Genomic DNA, 6,480 nt, shown 5'->3' with positions numbered 1-6,480 from the left:
TGAATTAGTGGGCGTGGCACCTCCCTTAGATAGAAATTAGTTAATTTCGAATATCTGGAGAACTATAATTGCAAAGTTTCGAAATATTTCTTATAAAAAAAGCAAAATTTTGTTAGAAATTTCTATAAAATATTTTTTTTTTTGGAAAAATTTCCTATAAAATATAAAATTTTGTGTAAAATTCCTAAAAACATAACATTTTGCAAAGTTTCCTATAAAATATCACATATTTTTTTCATTTTGTTAAACAACAGCCTATTGACAATTGACACTTGTCAATTACCGAAGTTACCGCCAACTATGTCAAGGTGTCAATGATTTAGATGCGTAATGAGTAAGAGTTTTTTCCATGAAATGAAATACTTTTCACAAATTATTTAGAAAAACAATATTTAAATAGTTCTGGTTAAAAAAAAATCACAATTATTTACGCTAATTTACAGTGACAGTTATTCACTATAGAACATTTTTGGAGTACCCTGCTGTGGTAAAGGTAGCAAATGTCAGCAGTGATCTAGCTTTTTTACTACTTAGACAAGTGTGGCAGGCTTAGCAAATGCAGATGGTATAAAAAGGTTGACTCTGCATTACCTTTCGCCAATAAAATCGCTAGTTGGCTATAAATTTGTTAAAAAAAACAAGCTGTGTTTAACTACAAAAGTTGCCGGGTAATAGAATTGATTATTTTGGCCACTTTACTTTCCCCTTCGTTTCAGTATATTTTAAAAAAATTGTTTTTATTGGCCTGGCCACCTTAGTTACAACAAATCAAATATTATTTTAAAAATTTTAAATTCATACAAAAACGTGCTTGAATTGCAAATTTATTTTGTGTTTTTTGTTGTTATTTATTTATTTATTTGTATTCAGTATTTTTGTAAATACTTATTATATTGAAGGTAAAGAGCCGCAAAAAAGAATCTGGTATTAAACAAATAAAAAACAAAACAATCAAACTGAAATTGCAAATCAAATTTTAAAGACGCGCCAACGACTCTTTAATCATTTACTCGGACGCTTTGTAATTGCATGAATTTCATGTAAATTAGAAGATTAATGTGGATTTTTTTTATATTAAGACCACATAATAATGAAACACAATTAAGGTATTAACATAAATAAATTGTTAAGAAAATTATTATTAATTAATAATAAAACAAAAAAAATAAAAAATTGAATAAAATTAATTAAACGATAATAAGAGGAGTGAGCGAAAGAGTGTTTAAGTTAATGGAAAAACTCTCACGTTTTTGTGTTGTTGTTGTTATTGTGGTTGTAGTTGTTTTTGGGGTTCAAGCACGCTATTAGCAAAAGAGTTCATAAATTAATGACAAACATGGGGCACAGAGGCTACTCACAGTTTGTGATAAAATTTGAAGAAAAATGTTAAAGGGGGCTTCAGAGCCACTATTGGCATTCTTTAGTAATTTTAATTATTAACAAATATAGTCTGTTAGCCCGACCCTATGATACCCTACATTGAGTCGAATTTGCAACCTGAACTTAACGCACTAGTTTTACAAGGCCAGACAGACGGACGGAAGGACATTGTTAAATCGTTCTCGAAATTGATTCTGAGTCCATAGGTATACTGTAAGACTTATATTTTTGGGCACCAACTATGGGTATACACATTTTAACAAATTTATTAGTTTGGCTTAACTTTCTTTGCTTTTGTTTTGTTTAACCTGAATGGGGCAGTTTTGAGGATTTAGGTGTTTTTGAAAATTGTCAAAAACTAAGGGAAAAAATTGTGCTAAATGTTATTCAAATGTTTAATATGGAGGATATTATAAATAAGTTTAAAAATTAAAAGAAATTTTGAAAGAAAATCATAAGTTTTGGCTACAGTTAATTCTCAAAGAAACAAATGGCGAATGTGCCCCATTCTGGAAAATTAAAAATACGAGTCAAAATTTAAAGTAAATTGTACTCTTTCTCTCTCTAGCTGATAAACTCTCTTTCTCTTTGATTTGTTGTTTTAGAATACCCTATTACAACACTAGTATTTATTGCTTTTTTATCTCAAACTGTTCATTGCCCTAATACGGCAAACTGTAATAAGTAACAATAATATTTTTGAGTGAGTAATTTAACAACAAACAAAATACAATACTAAAATAAATTAAATACTACATTAAGTATGAAAATAAAACAGCACAAAAAATGACTAATAAGTTTGCAAAAAAAATAAATAAAAACACAAAACCATAAACAAAACAACTGAGCAAAGTTTTTGCGAAAAACAAATTTAGAAGTATTTAAACCAGCCAACGTAGAACATGTAATTCTCAAACTTACATCTAGCAAAAATTTTGTTATCAAACCTTAAAAAAAACAAACGATAAAAATCAGAAAAAATGCATCTTCCAATAAAATTTGTTTACTTAATCAGCTTAATCTTTATGATATTAAAAACCAGTGTAAGTAATTTCTAAAAAAACTATTCTTAAAAAATAATTGAATTACAAAACTTTCCATTAGTTTTCCGCTGAATTTTCTGCAGAAGTTGGAGAACCCTCTTTGTCTGTGGAGGACTCCAGTTTAGAGGACCGTCAGCGCTCATTACCCCAGATTAACAATGATATGCTGTCACATAAAAATCCCTCACTTACTAATAATGAATTGAAAGAGTTGTGGGAGAAATTGCCGGAATATGAATTAACCGATATTAAATAAGTGTTTTTTTTTTAAAAAAAAGTGTTAAAAGTTGTGTAAAATTTTTTTTATTGTTATTTAGTGTTAAAAATAAAATAAAAATGTATTGTAAATAAAACATAAAATATTAGTAAGGAAAATTAAAAGTTTAAATTTAAAAAAAAAATAATTAAAAAGTCAGAAATGCCTAAAATTTGATGATACGTTAATAAAACCTCATAACTGAAAAGTTTATTTAAAATGTAATAATGATGACAAACGTTTTCTTCATCATATTAATATTCAGAAAAATGCTATATTAAATATACATATAAACCTTGTAAAATGATGATGAAATTTAGGGTTAAACTGTTCTTTAATTAATAAAACCCCTAGTTTAAACTGTGGTTAAATCTAAAACAGAAGCTGCTGACTAATACAGGCGCGAATCCAGGGGTGTGAAAAAAGGAAATTTCCTCCCAAAGCCGAAAAGTTTTAATATAAAAAGAAAAAACGAAAAATAAATTTTTAACTTTATTACGGACCCCATCCAAATGTTGGACCTGGATCCATGACTGCACTAATAACGATTTCTTGTCGATGGAATATATAAACACATCCCATGCTCTTTCTATCTCTTTTTATACTCTTCACCTTCGTGAGAAGGGTATATATACGTTTGGCAATTCGTTTGTAATTTCTACTGTCTGTCTGTCTGTCTGTCTGTCTGTCTGTCTGTCTGTCTGTCTGTCTGTCTGTCTGTCTGTCTGTCTGTTGAAATCAATTTTCTGAAGACCCCTGATATCTTCGGGATCCAAATCTTCAATAATTCTGTCAGACATGCTTTCGAGAAGTTTGCTATTTAAAATCAGCAAAATCGGTCCAAATGTTGGACCTGGATCCATGACTGCACTAATAACGATTTCTTGTCGATGGAATATATAAACACATCCCATGCTCTTTCTATCTCTTTTTATACTCTTCACCTTCGTGAGAAGGGTATATATACGTTTGGCAATTCGTTTGTAATTTCTACTGTCTGTCTGTCTGTCTGTCTGTCTGTCTGTCTGTCTGTCTGTCTGTCTGTCTGTCTGTCTGTCTGTCTGTCTGTCTGTCTGTCTGTCTGTCTGTCTGTCTGTCTGTCTGTCTGTCTGTCTGTCTGTCTGTCTGTCTGTCTGTCTGTCCGTCTGTCTGCCTGTCTGGCAGTCCGTCCGTCCGTCTGTTGAAATCAATTTTCTGAAGACCCCAGATATCTTCGGAATCCAAATCTTCAATAATTCTGTCAGACATGCTTTCGAGAAGTTTGCTATTTAAAATCAGCAAAATCGGTCCATAAATAATGGAGATATGAGCAAAAAACCGGGACAACCTCGATTTTTGACCTATTTTTGATCTATATATGGATTACTAAGTCATTAATATAGATAATATGGATATCTAATGATAGATATTTCAAAGTCCATTGCAATGATGTAGATAAGGCTATAGTAAGTTGGACCTACAATGGGTCAAAATCGGGAAAAATATTTTTTAACCCGAATATTTTCCATCAAAAAATTTTTTTTTTCATAAATTTTTTTAAAAAAAAAATTTAAAAAAAAAAAAAAAATTTTAAAAAATTTGGAAAAACAATTTGGAAAAAAAAAATTTGAAAAACAATAAAAAAAAAATTAATTTTGTTTACCTAAAAATATTTATTTTAAAGTATAATTTGGTGAAGGGTATATAAGATTCGGCACAGCCGAATATAGATCTTTTACTTGTTTTCATTAGGCTGTTGTAAATCTTGCATAAGATATCAGATGCAAATCCATCAAGGTATGTCGGATTCCTAACGATTAAAGCACCTCCTTCGTCATTGAATTTCAACGTCGGATAGGCTTAGTTAGCCTATATTCTATTAGCTTGGAGTATATTTCTGCTCTTCTCTCCCATTTTCCCATGAATACATAGAGCTTCCCAGTTCTCCCTATAACTTAGTAGGATATCCACAATGTTTTGTGTGATCACTTGTTGTCCGATTATTTCTCTCAATTGGCTATCTTCATTGAACCTAGTGCAGTAAACCAATACCTGCTCGCGGTCTTCCACTATGTTTGGACTGTTAGACATATTGGAAATTCGTTTAGCCCAAAACTGTGCGACATGATAACTGACAGCTGTTATCATGTCTATTTTTTTATTTTTTTTTATGTTATGTTTGATATAATCCAGAATGTCCATGTTCCTTTTTATCTTTCTTTCCATCTCTAAGTATATAGAGATACGTCTGCTTTCCAGATTGTAGGTATAATTCCCATTTTATGCTGATCTTGGTATCCATTTGTCTGGCTTCGTTGGCTAATATAGGCTACCGGAATCATTACATTATGCTGCATCATGAGAACAGCATACGCTCAAGTCTTATAAACTATCCACTGATAAGACTTTCCCTTTAAAGGCTCTTGACCATACGGCAGCTGCATAAATAATCAACGAATTAAATTTTTCCTTAGATTTCCTTCAACCACCTAGATTTGCAATTTCATTCCTTCTATAGCGGCTCTTTGCATTGAGTCATTGGGTAATCTTGCCTACCGAAAACCATACTGTTAGAATGTCTAGGATTTTTTCGTTTCAAAGATTGTTATATGTGCCCCGATAGTCTAGACAATAGTGTGCTGGACTATCAACCTGAGAGTTGCGGGTTCGATTCCCTACAGAGACTCAGGGTGTATTCGCAGTTTGTTCTGTACCAGTAGACACATTGGTTTCTGCGATGATGGATCACCAGTGGTTTTATAGGGATTTGAAATTAAGACCAGGACTTTGAAAAAGTATCTTCTTTTAAACATTGAGCAAACACTTCAGTAAAAATGTTTAGATTTTTCATTATTTCTAGTTTTATGAGCTTGTTTGGGACACCATTAGGTCCAGGTGCCGTTCTATCTCCGATATTTTCCTCTATTTAAATAAATACATCCTCCGTTTGATTCTGCTTTTGGATCTTTGAGCACTACTGCAATGTCTATGTAGTCTGTTCGATGCTACAACTATAAGAAAAACGGCAAGGAGTATAAGCATTTCTGAATGGCAGACGAGGTGGTCAACATCTACTAAAAGGTAGCAGGATTCATGGATTGATCCCGAACATAAATATTTATATGGTTAGAGAGGAAACTTGATGATATGAACTACTAAGACTCCTTTAAACTTCTATGAGGATAATGTCAAAGAATATCCCGAACATGTATTTTTCAGTTGTCCAAGATTTAGTTCTGCAAGGGTAAATATGGAACCACTAACAGGGAGCATCTAAATGTGGAGAATTGTATTGAAATAAGGGTACAATGGTACAATTGGAAATGCGTGTGCAATTTCGTGCAACGTATTATTATAGAACATCGTATACAGGAAGAAGATTTCGTGGGGCCATTAGTTGATTAGTGCGCTAATACTACGACTATGACAATGAATTTCCTATGTCCATGTCAATTTCTTTTTGAAAGTTTTGTGTAGAAAAGTGATGAGGCTGATTCGTCTGAAATCTGTTGCCTTGGTATGAGATACTTTCCCTCCATTATGGATGTATCTATACGATAGTGTATGATATTCATTTTGGTGAGTCATGGTAAGGGAGTAAGCAGAATATTATCATGAATCATGTTACATTTTTACCTTTTAAAAATGGTAGTTTATTGCCTTTAAGACACCCAAATACTTTAACTATTTGAACAAATCTTTAAATATGTAATTTTAAATTTCTTTGTGATATTATTGCCTTATAATTTTTAGATTTAGCTGCTGTCTTATGTTATTTTATCCCTTTCAAAATGGTTTTATCTGATTGTTGTTACATAAATG

General features: G+C 31.6%; 1 long non-coding RNA gene across 1 annotated transcript; it reads left to right on the top strand.

Annotated features, from left to right (window-relative positions):
• Positions 1-2,198: 2,198 nt before the first annotated feature.
• On the top strand, positions 2,199-2,804 carry LOC135957901 (uncharacterized). Its single transcript, XR_010576434.1, has 2 exons — positions 2,199-2,423; positions 2,485-2,804. It is a non-coding gene; the product is annotated as an uncharacterized LOC135957901 (long non-coding RNA).
• The last annotated feature ends 3,676 nt before the right edge of the window (positions 2,805-6,480 follow it).

The sequence above is a fragment of the Calliphora vicina genome, chromosome 4 (assembly GCF_958450345.1).
Source record: "Calliphora vicina chromosome 4, idCalVici1.1, whole genome shotgun sequence".
NCBI classification, from domain to species: domain Eukaryota; kingdom Metazoa; phylum Arthropoda; class Insecta; order Diptera; family Calliphoridae; genus Calliphora; species Calliphora vicina.
This window is presented reverse-complemented; position numbering and strand designations above follow the sequence as displayed.